The 26,628-nt window shown below is 36.9% G+C and overlaps 1 long non-coding RNA gene across 1 annotated transcript; it reads left to right on the top strand.

Annotated features, from left to right (window-relative positions):
- Positions 1 to 17,509: 17,509 nt before the first annotated feature.
- Positions 17,510 to 18,390, top strand: LOC148877054 (uncharacterized). Its single transcript, XR_016112302.1, has 2 exons — positions 17,510 to 17,744; positions 17,980 to 18,390. It is a non-coding gene; the product is annotated as an uncharacterized LOC148877054 (long non-coding RNA).
- Positions 18,391 to 26,628: the final 8,238 nt, after the last annotated feature.

The raw sequence follows: 26,628 nt of genomic DNA, 5'->3' as shown, positions 1-26,628 counted from the left end.
TCCAATATATAAATTATGATAGATGGACCAAATCCAATCCAATCCAACAAAATACTTGAGACTATTATGTCTGGACTGGTCAAATTCAATCCAACCCACTCAAATTGACTTTGATTAAGACAGGATACAACCCAAGCCCAGTCCATTGACACCCTTAATGATAGTGGCAACAAGATTTGATAGCACATCTCGGCTAAACCAGCCAGAGACACCATATCAACCGATGGTGGCTCAGTTGGTACTCTCCCTAATACTAGGATTTGATTAATTATTTTTACTTTTTATTAATCTTTAATCATTTATTATTTTTTAATAGTGATTAATTATTTTTTATTAATTTAATTATGTTATTTATTATTTATTAATTATTTTTAGTAATTATTATCAATTATTATGTGTTTAATTATTTTTTATTCGTGATAGTTCAATATTATTAATTATTAATTAGTAACCATTAATTTTTATTGATTTTTTTTAATTTTATTAAATTTCAATCATTTTATTATTTTTTAATGGTGGATAATTATTTTTTATTAATTATTTTTAGTAATTATTATGTATATAATTATTTTTTATTTGTGTTAGTTCAATATTATTAATTATTAATTAGTAACCACTAATTTTTATTGATTATTTTAAATTTTATTAAATTTTAATCATTTTATTATCTTTTAATAGTGATTAATTATTTTTATTAATCCAGTTATGCTATTTATTAATTATTAATTATTTTTTGTAATCATTATTTATTTTATTAATTTTTTGTATGACTTCAATATTATTTTGAATTTGGTAAATTATTTTATATGAAATAGTACAAATTAAGCTCAAATTTACCAAATAGTCTATTCTAGGGATAAAATATTAAAATCAGTACATTTTAGATGTTAAAGGTTTGGTCCAACACAAACAAGCTTAAGTATTCAGAGACTCTAAAATGTAGAAAAGCATCAATGCATCTTTTCAGATTTCAAACACTTTTAATATCTTTTTAACTTTTTCAGATTTTAGATTTCAGATTTATTAAACGCCACATGCCAATCTACTTCCATAAAAGTTGTGTGAGGAAGTTACTCGCATTCAAAGGAAATTCTGGTGGGGGCAAATTAATAATGCAGAAAAGATTAATTGGATAAGATGGGTGAGGTTATGCAAGCCCAAAAAGAAGGTGGATTGGGTTTTAGAGATTTGAGAAACTTTAATTTAGCCTTTTTAGAAAAACAATGCATGAGACTTATACAAACCCCAAACACCTTGGTTGGCTAAGTGCTAAAGGCAAAATATTTTGCTTTCCTAACTCTTCTTTGTTAAAGTCTAGATGACCCGATTCTACCTCATGAGGATGGAAAAGTCTTATGATGGGAAGAGAAGTTCTTGAAAAGGTTTGGTGTGGCAAATTGGAAACGATTGCTCTGTTAATGCTTAGCAAGGTCCATGGATTCCCTCAGTCATGGAGTTCAAAGTTCTTATTGGCAAGCCCTAAGGCTGTTTGTTTGAGAAGGTGAGTTATTTCCTAATTCTGGTTGATCATGAGTGGGACATGGGCAAGCTAAATAGTGTCTTTCCCTCCAATATAGTTGAGGAAATTACAAAAATTTATATTCCTAAGAAATAAGTGGAGGATAGAGTTATCTGGTCTTTGGAAAGGAATGGTAAGTTTTCTTTTAAATCAGCTTACCACCTTGCTCACGCTCATGATTTTGGCTCTGTTAGTAGAACCCGTGTTGGGATAAGGAGATTAGTAGAGCCATATGACGTGTTGCTTTGGAATATGGTGTGCTCGACTTAAAATTCCTATCATTCAGCAGAATAGGCAACTGTTGCGTGATTGTGGGCTGATGGAAATCCAAAACCATGGCACTATTTTCACTTGGTCGAATAAAAGATGCAATGGTGAATTGATCAAAGCAAAACTGGATTGGTTTCTTTGCAACAAATCTTGGAGTAATTTGTTCCCTTTCACAAAAGCTAAAACTTTGATTTCGATAGGGTCTGATCATTTACCTAAATCCTTGGAGTCAGACTCTGAAAGGCCAAAGGGGCCTTGACCTTTCAAGTTTGAGAAAATGTGGTCCATGCATTCAAACTGTAAGGACCTCATTTGCAAAGTTTGGAATTCTCCATTTAGAGGGTCAGCTCAAGAGAAGGTCCATAAAAATTGTAAAAATCTCGGTGTTGCTCTTAAAAAGTGGAATAGAGAGGTTTTCGGGAATGTTAGAAAGTAGATTACTGAATTAAAAAAGTGCCTCCAATTTGAGATGGAGGTCCCAACTCTCATAATGATATGGCTAAAATAAAATCTTTAGAGAGGGAGTTTGATGATGTCCTTAGAAAGGAAGAGATCATGTGGCCTCAAAGGTCTCGGCTATCCTAGTTCAAATTTGGAGACAAAAATAACAGATTTTTCCATGCCCACACTATAAAAAGAAAAGTCAGGAATAGAATTTCAAAGCTCAAGGATCAAAATGATGTTTGGATTGAAGGCCAACAAGGAGTAGCAAATCTCTTAAATCAGAATTTTTTGGACATATACAAGACTTCTCACCCATTAGGCATAAAGGATTTGGTCAGTGTGTGTGATGCAGTTGTGATAGATGAGGACAAGATCTCACTTGAGTGTGAGGTGACAAATAAAGAAATTAGGGCAGCCCTCTTCCAAATGGAACCTAGGAAGGCCCTAGGTCCAGATGGCTACCCAAATCTCTTTTTCCAAAAATAATGGGATGTAGTGGGGAAGGACTTTACTAGGGCAATTAAGGATTTCTTTTCTATGGGGGAGTTAGTCAAGGATCTTAATGCCATGTACATTGCTCTGATTCCCAAAGTTAGATCACCTGAGGACCCCACTCATTTTTTGCCTATTAGCCTCTGCAACACAACTTACAAAACAATAGCAAAAAATTTAGCAAATAGGCTGAAGCTGATATTAGATAGAATAATAAGTAAAAACCAAAGTACTTTCACCACAGGGAGAATTATAAATGATAACACCCTTATTGCTCATGAGATCAACAACTTCATGAAAACCAATAGAACCAAGAGAAATCTGTACATGGCCATCAAATTGGACATGAGCAAAGCCTATGACAGGCTTTAATGGGATTTTCTTAAAGGTGTGATGGTAAAAATGAGGTTTGGGCAGAATTGGATAAAATGGGTTATGAATTGTGTCTCAATTGTGTCCTACGAGATTTAATGAACGGGGGTCCCTAGGCCTAGTTTCAAGCCTGAAAGAGGGCTAAGAAAAGGGGACCCTTTGTCCCTATATCTTTTTATTCTGTGTGCTGAAGCCCTCTCAGAAAATCATAGCTCTAAACTCTCAAAATGCTTTAAATGGTATAAAGCTCAGTCCCTAATGTCTTATCATTTCTCATATTTTCTTTGCAGATGACAACACTACATCTTCACAAAAGCTAACCTATAGGAAGGTGCTGTTTTGGTGGAAGCCCTTAAGGACTATGAAAGAATCTCTAGTCAACAAGTTAACTTCTCTAAGTCTTTTTTTTTTTTCAGCAACAAGCTACATGAAAAACTTTAGAAATTATTAACCAAAGCTTTACACCTTAAAAGAGTTTCTGCTCCCTCAAAATACCTTGGGCTCCCGATGTAGTTTGGTAGAACCAAATCTGCACTTTTTAAAAATCTCATTGATAGAGTGGAAAACCAAACTAGTGGGTGGACTGACATGTTCCTCTCCCAAGCTAGGAAAGAGGTCCTCATAAAAGTTGTTACTTCAACCATTCCCAATTATGCCATATCTTGTTTCCTTATCCCAAAAAACATTTGTGATCAAATAGCAAGTTGGAAAGAAGATTCTGGTGGGGTCTTTCAAAATAAAAGAGACAAAATCCATTGGGTAAGTTGGAAAGATATGTGCAGAAACAAATTGGATTGAGGGTTAGGATTCTGGGACCCCCAAAATTTTAACTTAGCACTTCTTGCAAAACTTGCTTAGAGAATTGCATCAAATGAAAATAGTTTGTGGACTAAATGAGAGAAAAATACATTAAATCTGAAAATTTCCTGAGGGGGAAGTTCCAAGCTAAGGAATCTTATGGATGGAGTATTTTTGAGGGGAGGAAAATTTTACTTAAAGGAGTTTGTTGGAATGTCAATAAGGGATATTTCAATCTGGGAAGACCCATGTCTCCCAGCTCTAGAAGGTTTTAAACCAATGGGGCCTAGGCCAGGCCTTTCCGAACCTCAATTGGTGAGTGACTTAATTAATAATGATAGAAGAAGGTGGAAAGAAAACCTCATTTCTAACTCTTTCAATGTTGTACTCAATAACATAATCACCCAAATCCCCCTTGCCAATGGGGATTGGGAAGATAGGCTTTGCTGGACTTTGAACCCAAATGATTAGTATACGGTTCGCTCTGCTTATTTTCTTGCCAACAATCAAAATCTGTAAGAAAGAACTCTTAGGTCCATTAAAAAATCCTTGGGAAAACTAATTTGGTCCTTGCCTACTAAATGAAAAATAAAAAATTTCTTATGGAGGTGCTGTCATGAGGGAATTGCAGTAAATGATTTGTTGTTTAAAAGACAATTAGGTAGCTTAAACCAACGCCTTCTTTGTAACAAGGCTCCTGAATTAGTTTTGCATGTTTTGGTTTCACGTGACCATGCTCAAAGAGTCTAGTTTGCAAGTATCTTTAATGCAAACATGAATAATGTGCCAAGTGATATCTAATTTGTTGACTGGTTCTTTGACTGGGTCTCAAATTGTTGTGTTCTAAACGAAAGAAAGTTTGAATTGCTTTTTCACATTGCCCAAATTATTTGGACTGTTTGGAAAGCTAGAAACCTTTATATTTTTTAATGAATTAATGCTGATCCTATTGTGTTAGTGAATAATATCTATAGGCAGGTGAGGGAGTTCTCCCAGTCGATGTTGAGCCCACTGCTCTCGAGCTCTTGATTGCAAGTACCTGGCAGATTCAACAACCGAATGAAGCCCCTTAGTCATCTTTAGTTTTTTGGTTGCCCCCTGATCAAGGCTCAGTAAAGGTGAACGTTGATGGGAACTTCAAAGGTGGAAATAAGGTCAGCTTTGGAGCAGTTATTCGCGACAGTTCTACTTTTTTTGTTGCTACTAGTTATGGGCCTGTGTCTTCTTCTTTGGCCCTCCAAGATGAAGCCACAACTATCTATAAGGTCTTTTGTTGGCAAGAAGTACAAGTTTCAAGAAAGTGATCTTAGAATCAAATAATCAAGTGCTGGTAAACCAGCTTACAGCTAAAGCTCAAGATTGGCCAATGGAGGTTTTATTTATTTGTAAAGACATTTGTTTACTGGCCAAGTCTTTTGATACCTCTTTTTCTTTTGTTAAAAGGTCTACAGATCATGTGGCTCATGCACTTGCCAACAGGGCTATGAGGGACCAAGGTTGTTTTTGTTTTAACTACCCCTCTTGGCTCATTTTTCTGGTAGCCTCTGATGTTCAGGCAATTGACTGATCTCATGTACTCTATTTACTACTGAACTATAATGTTTCTTATCGTAAAAAAAAAAAAGAGTAGTAATGTCATTCCCAAAGTAAAGATGATTATTTGGAGGGTTCTCCATAATGGCCTACCTGTTTTTGTCAATTTATAAAAGAGAAAAATTCTCTCTAACTCTCAATGCCCTGTTTGTCTTTGATACTCGGAGACTATTGACCAATGAATTATTCACTATGAAGCCAATGCCATGATTTGGCTGGGATCTCAGATGGGACTCTGATGTAGTAGGGAGGATGGGTGTTCTATTCAAAGCCCATTGCTTTGTTGGGCAAAGGATAATACTATTTCGAAGGGTGATAGGAAATCGTTATTTTTGAACTTTTTTGTTGTAGCCTGGCAGATTTGAAATAATAGAAATAACTTGATGCATGCGAATGAAGTTTCTAACCCAATCTCTTGTATTGCTAGGGTGAATAGATTATTGGTGTAGATCTAGAGTTTGTTGGGTCCCTTTGTTCCAAGACCAATCCCTTAAATAAAGTTTAAAGTCAGAGATCACTGTGTAGGAGCTTCCCTTCTGGTTGGTGGTGCTTTCTCCTCGTTTAGTGGTTATGCAAGGGTTGGGATTGTGATTTTTTATGATAGGAAAGAGTTTGTAGCTACCTCTTCTTCATTTGTAAACCTGAGATCTCCTTCGTTATTTGAAGCCCAATCCATCCTCTCAGGCCTTCGGTTGGCCAAATCGCTAGGAAAGGATTTCTGCATCTGTTTTCGGATTGTGTAGTTTTGGTTAGTAGTGTTTGAATTCTTCCTCTTTTTGTGCATCTGTTATCGGATTGTGCAGTTTTGGTTAGGAGTGTTTGAATTCTTCATCTTTTTGTGCATCTGTTTTCGGATTGTGAAGTTTTGGTTAGTAGTGTTTGAATTCTTCCTCTTGTTCCCCCTAGCGAGATCTGACATGTTTTTGTTGATATCTTAGCTGAAAAATAGTGTTTCACAGCAACTATTTTCTATTATATTTATCGAAATGAAAAACAATATTGCTCATTACCTAGCTTGTCAATCTTGTATAAAAGGGTTCTAGCTTAACTCAGTCCTTTTGTGGCTATGTAATGTTGTTTCCCTTGATGTTTCATCATTTTATTCATGAAGTTTTCGTTTGATTGCAAAAAAAAAAAAACATAGAGCTCAAGGTTTTAATTATAATTCTTATTATAAAAAAACCTCCCCTAAATTTTATGGCAATCATAATAACCCTCCCTTTTAGTTTGAAATAAAGGTACAAATACCTCCCTTTATTTTTCCACTTTTTGTGACATTTAAGTCACAAAAATGTCCTTTACTATTGTTGAGATATCAAATAATTTGGGTAAATTACAGATAGGTATACTGTATTTTGGGAGTAGTGATAGATAGGTACATGAACTTTCAATTGCAACACTTGATTACCCTGAACTCTAAAAAACAGGCACTTGGATCCATCCATTAATATTCCATCAGTTAAACATTACATAATGTCAAAAATAGCCTTCTCATGTATTTTTTATATCATTTTACAAAGTAAAATAATCACTAGAGAATACCGTCATCGGAAAATTTGATTATATTATTTGCTGCCCATGTGAGAACATCATCATGGGGAGACGTTCAGTTACCTGAGAATGATCTTAGAAATACACAAGAAGGGTATTTTTAGCATTGTATAATATTTAACTGATGAAACACTAATGAATTGACCCCAAGTGTCTATTTTTGAGAGTTTAGGGTACTCAGATGTTGCAATTGAAAGTTCAGGGTACCTATCTGTCACTACCCCCAAAGTACAGGGAACATATCTATAATTTACCCAAATAATTTAAAATTCCAACTTTCCCTTTCACCCAAACATACCCTTTTTCTAGAATTTTCCTCTATGGCCATAGCTCTTTTGCAACCGTCCATAGCCTCACCGACAAGGTAAAATCATACATATCCATATAAACACAAACCAAATCAAAACCTAAAATACAAGCTTTCCAAAGCAAGTATTATCATGTTTTGTGATAAAAAAAAAAAAGAAAAAAATAGAACAAAAAGCCATGGGTCTCTGTTTTCAATCTATTGATGTTGTCTCTCCACTTGGTTACTTTTCTGGTTTTCTTCACGGTTACTTGCATTGGCTTTCTCAATGAGTGTTTTGTATGACCTAATTGGTTATTTAGAAGAGGCATTTCTTGTCTTCAAAAGAATTTATGAGAAGTGTATGAACCACTTCAATTGCCATCATAAAGTCTTCTACCAACAAATTCTCATATGAATTCTACCCATTCGTTTTGCCATTAAAACTAGTCTTGACACTGATGCATTTGTTATTTCATCACTACTTTGTATCTATACAAGTTGTGGATTGACAACAAGATTTCATTTTGGGTCAATGCCCTACAAAAATTTAGTTTCATTAACTTCAATCATTTAAAGCTATATATATTGAAGTAATGGTTTGTGTAACATGGATTCTCATTCCTATATTTGAGTTGGGGTTGCATTTCCATGACTATGGAATTAAAAATGAGATGTGTTATGATCCTATGGTGACAAATGGACTCATATGCAAGTATATCATGTTTGATGACATGGATGTTGCTTTTTTATGTGTTTATTGACATGAATGAAAGGCCATTGATCAATTGGAGTTCAATCATTTCTTTGTTGTGTATAGGCTGGAAGGTTAAGTGACGCCATGGAAGATGGAACTATTATTCCATACAAAGATGTTTGGATAGAGCCCAGATTTTATCACCATGCATGGCCAATGCAATCAGGCTGTTCCTAGTTCAGATCCTTGTCGTTTGGGAGGAGAATACATTACACAATTCTTAGAAACAAATTAGAAGTGTAGGAATTTATTGGAACAGCCCTTATAAACATGTATGCCAAGTGGAAGTATAGAAAGTGCAAAAGTGTTTTTAAAATCATTGAAAAGCCATGCTTTAATTGCAAGTTGGAATGCAACGATATCATGTTACGGTTTGTATGGTTTGGAATATCAATCATTGTTTTGTTTGAAATGGGTGATACCAAGAAGGTTGGCTTCTCATCCCCAATCACGATCACCAAAATCCTCTCTTCGAATGCAGATAGAATTTTGAAGGCTTTATTGGCACATTCATAAGGGAGGTATTTGTACAAATCTTTCAAGGTTTTTGTTAGGATCAAACATTACTTCTACATGAAGAGCAATTGTGGAGATTAAAATCAAGATAGCCATGGTTGTTGGGGGGGGGGGGGGTAAGAATATTAACTACTTTCATCAAATTACAAACCACAATCATAGAAGGAGTGCTCTCGACTTCCTAAAAAAAGATAGAGAACTGATAACTATATATGGAGGAAATTGCTACTGCTTTCAAAAATAATGCAAAAATTATTAGTAATGGAGAAGCCTGTTGTCCCCTCAAGATCCAAAACCTAATTACAAACAAACTATCTCCAGAAGAGGCATCAAATTTATTGATTCCCCCTACAGAATCAGAAATCCGAGAGATAGTGAAATCCCTCAAACCTCACTCAGCCCTGGGTCCAGATGGATTCTCCCCTTTCTTTTATCAAAAATATTGGCCCATTGTAAAACATGATGTCCACAATCTGATTTAAGAGTTTTTTTCATACTGGAACCTTCCCTCTTGAAATAAACTCCACAAATTTAGTCTACATCCCAAAAAGTAGAATGGTTGAGAAAATTTTACAGTTTTGACCAATCAGTGTCTACAATGTGATATACAGGATTATACCTAAATGCTTGGTCCAGAGGACGCAAAAACACATGGATAAGCTCATTGCCCTTAATCAAACTACCTTCATAAAAGGGCAAATAGAGTGTTGATAATGTGATCTTGGCAAATGAGACTGCCTATAAAATGAGAAAGCACAGAAAAGGAAATGGGTGGATCTTTCTCAAAATTGACATGGCTAGTAAATATGATAGAATGAGAAAGGATTTTATAATTGAGGTGATGAAAGAAATGGGGTTTCCATATCAATAGTGCCAAATGATAAAATGGTGTATCCAAACTCCTAAATTCTCTATAAAAATCAAAGGGACTCAAAAAAGTTTCTTTAGTTTAAAAAATGGAATTGGACAGGGAGATCCCTTATCCCCTTACCTATTTATAATAGTTATGCAAGTCCTTTCTAGTCTATTCCAGCAAGTTGAACTACAAAAAAAAAAAAACTTAAAAAGGCTTCAAAATCAGCCGAGGGGGAGCACCAATTTCACACCTACTGTTTGCTGATGACTGCTTGGTCTTATGTCAAGCAAACCCATCACAAGTTAGTAAGGTGAAAGAAATCCTAGCCCAGTTTGAAGCATGGTCAAGTCAATGTATAAATAGAGCAAAATCAGGTGCTCAGTTTAGCAAAGGTGTCCATCAAAAAATTAGAAATCTACATTACAGTGCTGCAAAAAAAAAAAAAAAGACATGCACACCATTCCGTGGGAAAAATTTTGTAGACCAAGGAAAGAAGGTGGCCTAAACTTCAAAAGAAAAAAAAATGAAGGAATTCAATTTGGTTGTGTTTTCAAAACAAATGTGGAGGCTTTATGATGGAGAAACAGATTTATGGAGATAGGTCTTGAAAGAAAAATGCATGAAAATAAATCTTTGTTTTATGTACAAAAGTGTGCCTCAGATTCCAGATGGTGGAAACAAGTGGTTAATTACCTAAAGATGCTTAGAATAATCTTGATTTGGGGCATTCAAAGAATACCTCTGGGATTCAAACTTAATTGCCTAAAGATGTACAAAAGTGTGCCTCAGATTCTAGATGCGGTAGCTAAGATCGTTAGTCAGCTATTAACAGCCTCTGGGAATTGGGACATTCAAAGAATACAGGAGGAGTGCACATTTCACATATCTCAAACAATTATTTCCTCTCATCTAAATGAGGATCTTCTTTTATGGAAGGCTTCAAGGAATGGTATCTATGATGTAAAATCAGGGTATAAATTCTTTATAAGCCAATAGCCATCCTCTGAAATCAACAAATAAAATGGAATGTAATATGGAAAATTAAGGTTCCCTTGAGGTTTCAAGTCTTCATGTGGAAAGCTTGGTGGTCTGGAATTAATACTAACAAGAGAGAAACTTTTTCCTACATGATCGGGAAAAAATGTGTGGTATTTGCAAATCAGCAAATGAGACATGGGAACATTTGTTCCTCTCATGCCTTTATGCCTGTGCTGTGTGGGCAGCTGCTCATATTGGAATCAACCCAGAACTGATTTCCAATAAACATCTTCCTTAGTTTATAGAGGAATGAAAATTAAGTAAGCTATCCCAACTCTCGAAATGATAACAAGATATTATGATGGGAAATTTTTTTTATTTTGTTCAGACTGATATGGGACATGAGGAATGCCTCCATACACAAACAAGAAATTCTCCATCTAACCCAACTAGTGGGACAGGTCAAAGTGTATCAAATTACAGACCATCAGCCTAGAGAGATAACCAACTCCTATCAGCATGCTCATATCATATCCTCTTTGAATTTCATCATGCATATTGATGGCTCCTTCAACCCTCTCACTAAGCTTGCAGGTTCAGGTTGTAAAATTCAACACGTTGACAATACCATTATATTTGCAGGAAATAGAAGATTTCCAGCAGACAACTGTACTCATGCTGAATGGAGAGCACTACTATATGGACTAAAGGCAGCTACCCAACTGCATATCACCTTGTTCGCAATTTTTTTTTTGATTCCCAGAACATTGTAAATAGTTTCTACGATGCTGAACAAATAGACTAGTCTATCAAGCCAATCAAGGAGCAAGTTTCTGGGCATGACGATTTTTTTTTTTTTTTATATATATATAGTGTGTATAACTCACAGAAACAGATCCTCTAACATGGCTACACATGAACTAGCTTATATGTTATGTGAATATAATAGAATAGTAACTACATATGGCAGCCAAAACTCTATAAGTAATGTTGATTCTATGAAATGAACTTTCCTTTTGGTTTTGTGGCGAAAAAAAACCAAAGGAGGTTTATATGATCGTTAGAAAATTCTGTGGAGGTTTTTATACTTTACCCATTTTTTATATGTATAATTTTTGCCTTTTATATGTATAGTATTTTTCATATATAAACTTTTTATATTTTATAGGAAGCTTGGCTCACAGTTAAACTTGAACATATGAGCTTTTAAGTCAAATTGAATTTGAGCTCAGTTCTCTAGTTCAAATGACCGTTGAGATTCATTGTTTTTTAATGAGCTGAGCTCACGCTCAAATCCACCCCTAGTCACTAAACCTGTTCATAGATCTGGCTTTGCCTCTTTATTAACAAAAAGTATTTAGGATGGAGTTTAAGTCTAGTTAAACCATTAAACATAGATCTTGAGCCCAAACCCAAACTCAGCATGTATATAAAGCCTGAAGCCACCCTGAACCTAAAAAATCCTACCCATGATGTAAAATAACAAACTATTATTAAATTAATTTGGTAATAGTATTATATGTGTGTAATATTTTCAAACCGGGCCAGCCCATCAGGTTACCCGGCCCATGACCCATGACTCATGAAACATATCTCCATGTAAATCAAAACAAGGGATGAAAATGGGTTAGGTAGTGGTCAAGGCCCTTTTATCTCACCAGCCATTAAGCCACACCCCCCACACATCTATACTATTATTAAAAGTGTGAATGAGAGTGTGGAACTTTCATTTGACTAAAATACCTCAAATTTTTTATTTAGTTGCTCTCTAATTGTAAAGACAAAAATGTAATTTGAACAGTCACTTTTACTAAGAGTGGAACTTTTGTTTGACTAAAATACCCCATTTTTTGTTACTCTCTAATTGTAAGGACAAACATGTAATTTGAATAATCACTTTTCTCCTCATTAAATCCCACAGTCTTATATTTAAGTATTAACTCCCATTAACATCCATTGAATCATTGACTAGAACATCCCTATTTTTTGAATTTGGTATAAGGCACAAAATGTAATTTGAACTACTGCATTTCTCCTCATTTAGTTCCCTCTCATTAAATCTTATATTTAGGGTATTAATTCTCATTCTTTCATTGAATCTTGTATTAATTAACCATATTTAAGAAAAACAAGTGTAACAAAGAGTAATTGTTTTGACAATAGAAATAAAATACAATTTTAAAACCAACACAAAAATGGAGTTGTTTCCCTATTTGGTGTAAATCCTTGATGTCATAATTAAATAATAATAATAAACACACACAAGTATAAAAGTACAAGAAAATTGTAGAAAACATTTGGGCACTTCTCTAATACCATATATTCATCATATTAAACAAAAATAAGTGTGATAAATAAGAATAATTTTTATAGATATAGAAATATAGAAAAAATTTTAAAAACACATTATTTACTATCATCATCATCAAAGAAATGACAGGCCCAACTGAAAATACATAGTGTGGCTAGGTATGAGTGTTTTCATGGCTGAAAAAAGTTTGTTGTCTTGGGTTTTACTCGAGAACCTTTGGTGTCATCTGCTCGTGTTGAACACTTAAAGCTGTATTATCTTCCATATTGGGTTTGATTTTGCATCCTTTCGCTACACTTATGGCTGAGTTTGGCCCAAGCTAGGACCAACCCAAATCGTTTAGGGTCATTCTGTCTTAAAGTGGGTCCAAGCCTGAATTTAGCCCAACTCATACATTGCGTTGGACCAGCTCGAATTCACAAGACCTACGAAGGTCTTTAAGATTATGGACCTTATGGTTTAGTAATCAGTTTATCTTGGCTCAAGCCTTCAACATCAATTGGATTAAGCAACATCCTCTGCCGAACTAGATGAATTTCAAATTCAAACTACATAGGCTCCGGGGCATTGAAAACTAATAAATTCCCAACCCAACCTAAGTTGCACCATCCTAATCCAATACGAGTCTATTACAGATGGACAAAGTTCAATCCAATCTAATAATCGGTCCAATTCAATGTCTTATACTCTTATTACACCATCCAACCCAAACTTAGTACATTCAACCCGCAGCCCAATATAAATCCATTACAGATGGAACAGATCCAACAAAATCTAAAAAATACTTTGGACCAGTAAGTCTGGACTGGTCCAATTCAATATAATTGGACTGTCCAACCCATGCAAATTGGTTTGATTAAGATGGAGTCGAATCTAAACCCAGTCCATTGACACCCCTACTAATAATAACGTCTCATTGCTTTCAACAACCTAAGCTTAGCAATTATTTGTGGGCCTTCCATAAGCCCAAAGGTTAGTTCGTGAGGCTTGTTGGGCCATGCTAGTTGAGAATGAAGAGAATTTCTGGTGTTCAATGAGCAATAAAATTATGGTATCCCAGTACCCCAGGTAAGATTATAGAAATGAGAATCCATATGTGAAACCAGAACCAAATTCCTTGCGTTCTTAACATAATCCACTTCTGGCCAAAATACGGATTCTACACTGCCAACCAAATAGCCCCAGCAATTTTTTACCTACAATTTCGCTTAAAAATTTTTGGGATCAAAATTTGAGAAATATAAATAATGGGTAGTCTGGTCATTTAAGGGAGCCCAAAAGAGCCCACTTATTCCCTATTCACCTTTTTTCATGGGCAATTTTCAGTCCGAAAGCCCATTCTCCCTGTACATACTAAACCCTTATAAAAAATAGATGTTTCTATACGGATAATATAGGAAATATATGATTATGGGTGTCAATTGTATTAGATTTGGTTCAATCTGATCCAATCCGATGTGAACCCATTACAATGGACCTGCTCTAAACCAATGTGAGTCCATTACAAATGGACCTGCTTTAATCCAGTCCAATGAATATTTTGGACCAGTCCAGAGACTGTCCAATCTGTTCAAACCAGGTCCATTGACACCAATGTTCTTTATCTTCTATCAGTGAATCAGATATTAACTCAATGCAATATAAATTCATTATAGACGGACCAGGTCCAATCCAATATGTCATATTGGTCCATCCAAATCCAATATGTCTTATAGGTCCAGTTAATCCATCCAAATTGATTGGACGGAATCCAACCCAAAAGCCGGTCTCATGATGATTTAGATGAAAGATATCATCCATCCATATGCCATATACAGGCAAATCAAACAGACTAACTGAGCGGCCAGGTTACCTTTTCGCTAGTATAAATAATCCCTCTATTAATATTAATCAGTTAGGCTGTTTCTCTCTTATTTTTGGAGAAAAAGAAAAAATAAAAAAACATGATCCCCGCCTTCCCGGATAGTGTCCAACTACCAGGGGCCTTGTTTGAATTGCGTTTACAAATAATTAGCTTTTTAGAGGGTGTTTCATGTTTGATACTGTACTGTGTGAAGGTTTTAATGCTTCAAGCCAAAACGAAGTTCAAAATTCAAATGCATCGGAAAGCAACCTTGTGCCGCATGAAACAAATGAAAGTAGATGAAAAATGCGATGCATCTGTTCCTGCTCAACCTAATTTTGTAAACATTAAATTCAATTCCCCTGCATTCATTCATGGCAAATTGGCAAAGCAACGGTACCAAACACCGCCTTAATTATTTCTTCCTTGTTTCAATATTTCAATATCCAATATCGTATATGCATGGGCACGGGCTGACTAGCCATTTTGCCATTACCCAATAACAGATCACTTTTAAGGAATCCAATCCAAGTATCCAACAATCGCTAGTCGCTACTCCTCCAGAAAAGCCCAAACGGCCTTCACGTGTTCGGTGTCACCCCTTTTCCGGCATTTACGTACTCATGGAGTCATATGCCAAGTATGATCTCAAACGCTCCATTCACATTGCAAACCTGTGACCCTTTCTCTGCCCACTTACTACTAGTTGTTGTTGTAGTTGTAAGATAAAACAAAGAAGCAAAACTTTGGTAGCTGAAACTAGTAAAGCACAACCTGGGAATTGAAAAAAAAAAAAAAAAACTCAATAAATGGTAGAGGGCACATCGTTAACGTAACGTGGACAGAGCTGCTAGTGAAAGTAAGGTGCGACAAATCCCAGCTGCAAAAGGGTTCTTAGTACTTCGACATGTATGATACTTTTGACACATCACTAAAGAATATATAATTGGAGCTAAATTACCCTGAGACAATTTCAGTTGCTTGTCTACTGTACCGTCCGGTGTCCAACAATAATTGGGGCTGTTTTCAACTTTTTAATGAGGCAATGTTCATCGATCCATCAGTGCTTCAGTGGAGCAGTAGAAGGACCAGATTTAGATCCCATATCAAAAATCCCACCAGATTTGGGTATTGTCCATTTAACAGAGATATTCCCTTATTTGGGGTTGGAGGTAGTGCTGGTAGTTATGGAATTCTGGGTTTTAATTATATTCTTCTCACCCAGATCAGAAAAATCCCTGTTAGAGAATATCATCCTGTTCAAGGGCTTCGCTTAACACTTTAAGCTTTTAGGTTGAATGTTTCTTTAAGAATCCCACATGATTTTGTCTTTCATAGACCATTTATTTGGTAAACATTTACCAAGAGATCGATTTCCCCTGGAATTGATGTCGTAAGTTGCAATCAAATTATTAAAAATAATCCGGTTTTCCTAGGAAGAGATTCAGGAATGAAATCAGTGCACAGCTATATATTCAATTCAAATTATAGTGAGTTCTCATTTCTTTCTACCCTTAACTGGATTTTGCTCGATAGTGACTCTCCCCTTAAAAAAATAAAACAAAAGAAATCCTTTTAGAGACTCAGCATAGAGAGAAAAAAAAAAAAAAAAAAAAAAAAACTATGTATTTGAGGTCAAGTTGGCCATGATCATTGGGTCCTTACAACCATAATACAGTCCCACGACTGTACTCTCATGCACCCCCCCCCCCCCACCCCGAAGTGGAATGCGACAGAACACAGCCTTGTCTAATCGACCAAATGGATTGGGCTTCTTGCCTCCCAAAGATGCTTTCACAGTTTCTCTCTCTCACACAAACACACACAAAGTCAATCTCATAATAGAGCTGGATTGGCCCCTACCATTTCCATACTGGAAGTGTTGGCTGTAAACACTTTGTGCAGATACCACCAGGTTCACTTGCTAACCACGTCAAGAATAAAGACATTAATTGGCCTATCACTGAATCATTTGTCAAGTGTCAATCCAGCTGCCTAAGATAGAGATCACATTGAAAGAAAGAAAAAAAAAAAAAACTATTATGATTTCAGCATTTATGACTCAAGGGGTAAAAGTTCTGCAAATTGTATGGGTTGCAATTACTTGATTTTGTTGACTTTCTATTTCCTAGGTAGGAAGCAAGGAACTTGTTCAAGTATGGTGCAGGCACCCTTTTGAGTTGGTATAAGTATCCTCGTGTCTGGTAGGCACACCCAATGAGCATAAAGAGTAAGTACATAATCATTTGGCTGACACCTGTTCTACTAATGTGATCAAAATGAATTTGGATTTAGTCCTCACAAAACCATTTTCACTACTGGGATATGTTTTTATTTAAGTTGCATTTGTTTTAGGTGTAAATTCAGTGTTACGTCGATGGAAAAATTCATGCCGGTTCGGATGGAAAATAAAACTAGGTGAATTTAAATTTTTAAACTGATGATGTTTGGTTATCATAGTGTAAAGTGAAAGGCTTCCACTCTGTTTCTGCTCTGAAACACTCCCTTCTTGGCAATGCAATACCGGAGACTAGAGTGTCATTGCTCTCTCTCTCTCTCTCTCGATATTCCCCGCCCTAGTCTCCTTCACGGCCATTCTCTTTCTCAATCACAATGTTCTCGCAACTGCACCTTGCTCCGTCGGCCTTATTATTGATTGTGGTCTCTTTGCTGCCTTCACCACCGCCATGTCACTGGAACAACTCTCACTTCGTGTGGCTGTCATCTTCTTGGGTGGTGCTGACGACAGAGGAGCATTGCTACATGCTTCCCGGATGGTGGAAGGTCCAACCACAACTAATCCCGCCATGTCCTCGTCACACAGTTGATCCTCTCCGACTCCTCTAATCCCAACGATTGGGACGTCAAACTTGACACCGCAGCCGTCACCAATTTTAAATCAACCACCTCCCGTTGTAAAAATGTTTTCTTCAGAGAAGAGGTGGTGGAAGACGAAGAGCAGATAGTGAAGATTATTCGATCCATTCACACTAGCTCTGACCTTATATTGGTGGGAAGGCGCCACACCATGGAATCCCAGATCATGGCCGGGATTGGACAATGGTTTGAATACCCGGAGCTAGGTGTGATAGGGGACGTACTTGCTTCATCCAATACAGATGGCCGATTTTCAGTCTTGGTGTTGCAACACCATGCAGGTAAATTTGGATCAGCTTAGCTTGACGTCATAGGCTGTTGTAGGCAACAATTAATTAAAATTAGACCCTATATATAATTACAAACAAATTAATTAGTTGTTCTAGTCTAGAAACTGAAACTTTATTTTTTTGTTACTCCATCACCCACTCTGGTCTCCTTCACCGGAAATCATGGCCGACTTTTTTCATCCTGCTAGTTGCACCCTTGGCTATCTTATTGTACTCTGCATTTCAGAACTGGAGACTGAGGTCAAGATTCAGAGATCTTGAACATCAGAGAAAGAAATGTTGTTGATTCATTTAACCACACCAATGACACAACAGCAGAAGCCACAGGCGAAGATGGGGAAGTGGAGGTGAGGCCGTCGCCACCTGTGATCAGAGAAGAACACACAATCCTAGAAGCGATCAAGACCTTGGATTTCTGGATCTTGTGGGTACGGGGTTGGTGGAAATGAACAGCATGGGTGAGATAGGTGGGCGCTTTCGATAATTTCCTCTTCAAATGATGCCATTCTCCGGTGAAATGGTTGTCCAGAAAAGATAATGATGGAGTAGAAGCTATTTGACTGTTGCAGAGTTTCACACCTAAGAAGGTGGAGATTTACATCAATTTTATAGGTGATAATTTTCCTCCGATTCCGGCTGTAAAACTCATCTTAAGTGGAGTTTTACACTAATTTACGTTGTAAAACACCACCTAAAACAAATACAGGGAAATTTGAACCGGGGTGTAAAATTTACCTCGGTTCTCATTTACATCCAAAACAAACGCAGCCTTATGAGGAGATATGCCTATGCACAGCTGCAAAGGGCTGTGAAGATTGAATCAGAAGAATTCATTTAAAATGAGATGAGAGGCATTAACAGACCAATCCACATTTGCTATGACAGTGTCGTGGAACAATTAAATCAAAGCCTTTGATTCATTGTCATGATCCCACCTTGAATTAGATGAAATAACTCCTTGGTACGTCCAAGGCCATGATTTTCTATTTTAACCCTGTTTCGTAGCAAAAACGAACTCTTAACGGGCATCAGCACACTGACTATATGCTTACTCAGCATGCTCACCAGTCACCAAGCGTGCCTATCACATCTGAACTCGATGCTAAAAGCTCCTAAGAGGTCATCCTCCTAGTAAGAATTGTTGTTCAGATGAATTTAAAGCCAATCCACCTTTACACTGGTGGATTAGGGCTGATTTGGTAAGTTAGTGTTTTCCAACCAGGTTTGGTAGCACTTAGAATTGCTAGATCTGGACTGAAAGTCATTAATGATTTTAGTAACTCCAAGGTCTTATTTATAAATCGTCAGTAGACTTATGGTATATATATCGTATAGAGTCTATAGACTGATCATAGTGATTATGGTGCAAGTTGGCCCGGTACTGTCTGGGACCGCCGGGCATGGGCTGACAAATTCTGTCCATTAAGTGGTAGCCCCATTTCCTTCCCAACAACCATGTGACAGCAATTCAACAATAACAGTTCTCCTATTGTCCTCTGTGTCTGCAAACTTTTCTTGTTGGGATAGAAGAAGGAATCCCCACCCACAGTATAGAGTTTCGAGGCGGGATCAGATTTAATAGGCATAAGGTAAATAAACACGTTAAATGAGTATTTGATAAATATTTTAACAATCATCAAAAGTGGGTTTTAAGGAATAAGTGTCAAAAAAAATTTAAATGCTCATTAAATATGCTTACAATATTGTGCCTACCTGATTCAAACCGATTCCACGCAACCGCAATGCAATAACGATCGAGTACCGTAATAGCAGGGGTTATTTTTATGACGTCCCTTCTATTTTGTTAGCACGTAACAATCTGATGTGAATAAGTGCTCTCTCTATGGGAGGTGAGGTCCACTCGCACTTACCACAGGAAGCCTTATACATTCAACACCTTTAATTTTAGAGGAACACGGAATAACCATCTCAGTCACTGGGTCATTGGCAGGGGGCACATCACTGTTTGATATTTGCACATTTGAAACCTAAATTAGATAATATCAACATATAAAAGGTTGTACGAAAAATAAAACTAAGAAATGAAGTTAGATGAACACAAGATGACTGGTGTAATTCATCCAAAGGTTTCATTTACCTTGAGGCCGCATTCGAATCCCCATCAAATGTCTTGACATAAGAATATTGGAAAGATGAGTCATGGGTTGAATGACTAGATTTTAGGCTTATGTGGGATAGAGAAACATATAAAAATAATCAAAGGTTTATTGATGGTTTGGGTCAGTGTTTTTGAATCGTCATCGATCCAAACAGTTAGACTGTTTGGCCCAGTAATCGTTCAAGCAATCGGTTCTGTTTCATGCTTAATCTGGTATTTAGCCAAAATCGTTGACTTGTTCAGCATCCCATTGACTTAACTGGTTGAACCGTTGATTCATTCGACTTAAGCAATGGTCTTTGACTATTTTTTATTTTAATTATTTTTATTTTTTTAGTTTAGAATGGACTGTCCATTCAAACTGGATAATCGAACCGCTAACCAAAAAACCAGTGGCCAAAGCAATTCGGGTTTCAGGTTGATTTTTAAAACCTTGATTTGGATAATTTAAGGAGATAATTGTGGACTCTTAAGGCTATGTTTGGTTTGGCAGAGAGAAAAGAAGAAGTTGAGGGATGGTACTTAATTAACACAAATTTTGTGAGTTTCACTAAGAACTCTCTTTCAACCCGTTTCTTTTTTAACCATCAAACCAAAACAGCCTAAAAAGTAAAACCCTCAATCTCAATTGGGTGAAAAGGGGAAAGCTATTTTATTCTATTGTTACTCTAGCTAATTTTGAATAATTAATATTTTGCTTATTGTTATATCTTGCAGCCAACCAAGCACTAAAAATTTAATATTTTATAATAACTGTTTGACAATATAGTTTGCTTCCAACCAAGCGCAGTTAGCCGCAATGGGTTTGATCCTTTTCAAAAACAACCACAAGAAAGTTGTCAAAGAATCATATTTTGTATTACAAAGACTTGTGTAGGACTGATATTCTCTTGTACTTTTAATAACAAAGTTGAGTGTATGTAAGATTTCAACGTTCATTAAATTTGATTAATTCCATGACAATCTTAATAATTTTTTAACAAGGTTGAAAATAGTACTGCCAATATACTTCATGACGAGGAATGCTCACGCTGCAAGCCTTGTATACGTGCAAAGTCCAAACCATATATAGAACAACAAAAAAGAATACTAAGATTTCAAAAAATAATTAATAAGAAGAAGAATACAAAGATGTTTCAAAAAGAAAAAGAAAAAGAAACAAGAACACTAAGAAAACCTTGAATAGCATCACTCTTGTGGTCTTTTCATCAATTCATTTGTTTATCAAAAAGGAGAAAAAATAACAAAATCAAAATTTACGCCCTAGCTGGTTGGTGGTGTTGTTATACTTATCCTTATTCGGCGGTTTTGGCATGTCGTGTGTAAATAAAGTGGGTGTTTCGCATCAATGCTACATCAAAGAAAGTAGTGCCTCAAATAATGCCCTCTTGTTTGCTATCAACAGTGCAATGACATGGTATCAATGTGGCATCATTTTGGATGTTGAATAATATAGAACATATTGAAAATGTTGCTACTAGCACTGGTATCAAACAAAACCAGTGATGTATTCTCAAAAAACAGCCTATATAACAACACCGGTTCCAAACAAAAAATACGCACTTACAACTCCATATGCCCAGTACCGTTTTTCTCAACAAACGGTACAGTGTCCCCAGCACCGATGCCAAATACCCACAAAGTAGTGATTTTCTAATCTTTTATTTTTGGTATTACATATTACAAGAGGATTAAGTGGGTGGAGACCGAACATGGTGCACATGAGGTCCACTTACCCTAGTCACATAACCATGAGTTTGATCCCCATACTAGAGAATGACCATGTGCTAAGTATGGGGCAAATAGGCCTATGTATCAATTTTGTTTTTCCTTTGTTTTTTGTAATAGTATTATTTTATTTGATATTTACTATTTATCTAATAATTACATTTAGTTTAAATAATATTATTTTATATACTTTGGAATGAAAACTTTTTTATGGATGGTTATATGTCTAAGACTAGCACTTTTTTCTAAGAGTAAAATTAACTATTTTCACTTTTTTAAAAGTAGAAAGGCACATGTTTGAAGAAGAAACTTTTTATTTGAAAGTGGAAAATACCTACTTCTTGGAAACTAGTTCTTGAAAAAATAGAATATCATGTTTTTAAGAGTGTGCTTGGTTTGAAGGAAAAAGTAGGGAAAGGAAGGTAATGTAACAGTTTCCAGTCACGTATCATTTTTTTTCATGATGTGTCAATTTTTTGGCTAAGTACCTCGTCATCTCGTCTGCTCCCAAGTGGCTTGTGACTCAGAGGCTGAAGTGGAGCTCCCTAGTGGTGAATTACCTTGATGAGCTGCTAGGAGGTGAGTTACCTTGATAAGTTGGTTGGAGGTGAGCTACCTTGATGAGCTGCCTGGAGGTGAGGTACCTTGATGAGCGGCCTGGAGGTGAGTTACCCTGATGACGAGCTCCCTAGTATAGTGCAACCCGACTGCTACCAGCAAGAGGTGATTGGCTACCAATAACGACGGGAACAGAACTGGCTACTCCCTGCTGGTGATGATCTGCTCATCTTTGTAAGTGGCGGGAGCTGAGGGACTTGCGAGAACTAAATCAGAGAACCCGGTGGTATTTACCCGGTGAGGTCACTCCGATGGCTAAGTTAGCGCAGTATAGTAGTAGAGAGCTTGAAGATGATAAGAGAATGAGAGAGCTAGAGAGCAGAGGTTACCCATCCCTTTTTGCATCATACCTTCGCCCCTGGGGGGTGAGGTCTTTATATACTGGAGCCCTCATGGGTTAGGTGGAGCAGTTCCTGGATCCCAGCTGTGATGGGACTGGCTTGCATGTTAGGTGGGTGAAATGCCATTAAACGGTAAAATTGTCCATTCTCGTCAGAATTGGCAAGTTGGTGAACTAATATAGTCGTTACAAGTCACAATCCCGTAAAATGTGGGGTACGGAGGTGTGTTCCTCGCGGTTGTCAGATTGGCGCCTGTGTCAGGCCGCCAAGTCGATGCCTGGGCCAAGTTGCCAGCTCGTGCCAGGTCCAGGCTGCCAACTCGTGCCAGTGCCAAGTCGCGCCAGGGCTAGGTCATGCCAAGGCTAGGCTGCCAGCTCGTGCCAGGCCGCGCCTGGTGGGACACCATCAACTTAGCAAAGGCAAGTTGTTGTCAAAGTGGTCACGAGTGTCGCCTAGTTGTTTTGAGGTGCCAGGCTACATGATGGCGAACTGCCTATGTGTTGCAATGATGGCGAGCTACCTAATGGCGAGCTTCCTGTGAGTACTGCATGATGGCAAACTACCTATGAGTGCTACGTGATAGCGAGCTTCAAGCTGTCTAACTGTCAAGGGGCTGCACTTAATTGGCATGAGGTGGCAGGTGTCACAAGATCATTGGAGGGCCAAATCCGCCCTCATTAGAAGGGAAAGTTAAGAAAACGTATATGAGATTTGTAAAGGTTTCCTTATATTTCCCTTCCATTCCCTACCTTTTCCTTTGAACCAAACATAGCCTAAAGGAAAAGACTCTATAATTTGAGGGAACGTCGAGTGACTATTAAAGTCCAATTTTTAAATCAAAAGCCATAAAAAAAAAGAGAAAAAATTGGATTTATATATAACCAACCATTGGTAACCAATCAAGTGTTTATCAATGTTTTAAACACCGATCCCGAACTTCTTTGGCCATCAACTTTGACTGTTCAGCCTGAATAGATCAACTCATGTCACTTTAAAAATTAAAAAATAATTAAAATAAAAAAAAAAGGCCTGAAAACCATTGTCGGAGTCGAAGTAGTCAATAATTCAACTGTCCAAGTTATTTTCGAGAAAAACAACAATTCGGGGCTGAAACGGAACTGGTGCCCTAACTGGCTTCCGGGCAGATCGGTCTGATCGTCCGGATGAACAATAGTTTTAAAACTTTGGTAGTTATTTATCGAATTTACCTGATTTTATGGCTTTATTTATTTATTTATTTTTATCCTCGCACGTTATGGAATGAGTAGTTCATTTCCTTTTGGCATATCATGTAATTGCCACTGTTAGTTGTTATTTACATTTCCGTAGCAACTTCATGTATAAACTACTGAGGGAATGGCTTTGAAAATGCTAATGAAAATCGAAAAAATAAAAGGACTCTTAGATGATTTCGTTCCATACAGTGCCCAGATGCCCCATGAAAGCCTAATTAACAAAATCAACGGTCAAAGCTTCTGGTTTTTCAAAGTTTCATGTTATGGTTTCTCTCTAACCATTTGACAAACAAACATTTAAGCAGTCAATAAATGAGAAGATTGAGAAGAAATGGGTGAAGTAGCTAGACACGCAAGTACATTGTACATGACCTCAGTCAAATGTCCTCCTAGTCCTTCACAAAGCCTACGTACCGTTGAATCACATTTCATCACTAGGAAATCAATCTTTCCTCTTTCCTCTCTTAGCAGAAGATGGTAATATTAATCAAAACATATATCTGGTGGTTGTACCAAACAAAAGTCTTCTCTTCTCATCACCCTACAAGCTATATCATGGTTTTAACCAGATAGCGCCGGACGGTTGGATCAGAAAACCGGAAACCGATCAGGTGATTTGTTCTATTTTATTCCAGAACCGTTATTTCGTCAAAAACATTGATTTGGTCAGTAAACCATTAATCTGGGTGATCAAACTGTTTGAACCGTTCAAACCATCTGAATTTTTCAATGGTTTTAACCATTTTTTATTTATTTTTTTATTTTTTATCAAAATGAACTATCCGTTTAATTCGAACGATTGAACCATTTAACCTGAAAATCGGACCTCTGATCGATTCGTTGTCAAGTTAGGTCTTAAAAACCTTGAACTATATTAAATCTGTTCATTATTCTTCTCTCCCGACAGGAATTCAGGAAAGCATGCGCGCCTCACTGTACTGTAGTCATTAAATGTTACGAGTTGTTACAGAGAAGTTAGTGCATGTTGATTGTCCATTTGCAAGTAGGGATGCTTTCTGATGTAGCGTGATCCAGGCACTCCTAGCTGATTGCTGACTGCTCCTTGTTGGCAACGAACAGCACCTGAGAAGATGAAATGAAGGATTCCCGGGGATTTACCCGGTGGGAATATTCGATGCTTAAGTTAGTACTATGTATGGGAAGTAAAGAGAAAACGAAGGCTAAGAGTGGAGGTCACACTTTATCACTATATTCGTGCGATTAGAGGGTTTTTTTTTCTAGAAGAAGTTTCTCCTTTGCCCTCGGGGCTTTTATAGGGGCGCTTTTGCGAGATCGGGCAAAACCGCCACTGGGCCCCTACCACAGCCGTTACCTGCCAGGGCTGCGCAAGTGGCCGTTGTGACATACTCCTTGCCCGGGGAAGTGACACGTCTCCAAAGTGACAGGCATGCCTTTGCCCACTGAGAGACGTGGGCGCAGACTATCGAAAGGACGGGGGTTGCACCGTCAGTTAGGGACGTGGCGCAGTCTGACTGGTATGGCCTATTAAATAGAAGCTTCCTGAGGACTGCTTGTGCGGCCCATTCGCGAACTACTTTGCAGCGAGCTTGGAATACTTCAGGAGTACCCTTAGTAGAATTAGTCATCGGGAAGACTTGTATGTTTGGGAGCTTAGACGAACTGACTTTCTTAGCTCACAAGTTAAAGTTGCCTCGGAATATCCCTTTCGAGGTAGCTCGGGGAACCCGGAGCTCGCGTCGTGGCAAGCTCCTCCTTTTGCTCGCCACGATGTAACGAGCTACTTTATGGGCCCGCTACTTAGTTGTATTGGACCACAATACTGAGTTGTCGTTTACGTCGAATCAGTGTCCATGTATCACCGTTTCATAGGTCGGGTCAAATCATCCTTCATCACTTTCCATTCCATTACTAGTGTGTTTGGACGTATTGCATATAGATAATATACTAACATTTATTTGCATGACTGACCAATGTTCAATTCATCAACATCGATCCCAGTAAGCTAACGAACATAAGTACAGTCTTGATCACATTGGTGATAAGGATATGATCACTCGGATTCAGGAAAACAAACAAGAGCAATTGAGCTGCTTTTGATCACATTTTCTTTAGGGAGAGAGTACAATTGCTTCAGTCATTCTCTCTCTTTAGGGACACACGTGGTTTGGTGGGTGGGCTTTGGAGGATTCAGCCATTTGTTGACTTTGTGTTATGTGCCTTAGGCTGTGTTTGGTTGCAATGCAAATAAATTTGTACTGATTCAAAACTATGGCAATGTAAATGAATAGTATAAATTCTGATTTATTTTTATTTCAAATTTTAGTTTATTTTGTTTGATTGCAATACAAAAGAAATAAATTAAGACATAAAACAGAATAAATCAAAGCCCAAAACAAAATTAAATGAGAATTTGTATTTTCTTTTCATTTGCACTTCCATACATTTGTATTAATACAAATAAATTTGCACTGCAACCAAACACAGCTTTAGGAGAATTCACCTCTAAAAACTTAACTGTTCAAGAAAAGGAACCGAAGCACATATATATCCTACAACAGTAACCCATACAACGATGTGGGATACCTCACATTAATATCACATACTAATTACTAATGTGGGACAAATGGATCGTAACAATTTGTACATTTATATGATTTAAAGTATTGATACATTCAGGATACACAAAAAACAAAAAATAAAAAACTGTATATCACACAAAAAAGGGTTAATTAATATTCTTTTTCTTTTATTTTTTCAGTAATATATTTGAAAAATAAACATGTTAGGAGAGGCTATAGTGCTTAAATATATATATATAAAAAAAAAATCTAAATTTATGTATACGATGCTTT

Source organism: Nelumbo lutea, chromosome 1 (genome assembly GCF_056320005.1).
Source record: "Nelumbo lutea isolate HS-2025 chromosome 1, American lotus-T2T, whole genome shotgun sequence".
Taxonomy (NCBI): domain Eukaryota; kingdom Viridiplantae; phylum Streptophyta; class Magnoliopsida; order Proteales; family Nelumbonaceae; genus Nelumbo; species Nelumbo lutea.
The sequence above is the reverse complement of the archived record's forward strand: the minus strand, read 5'-3'. Positions and strand labels throughout refer to the sequence as shown.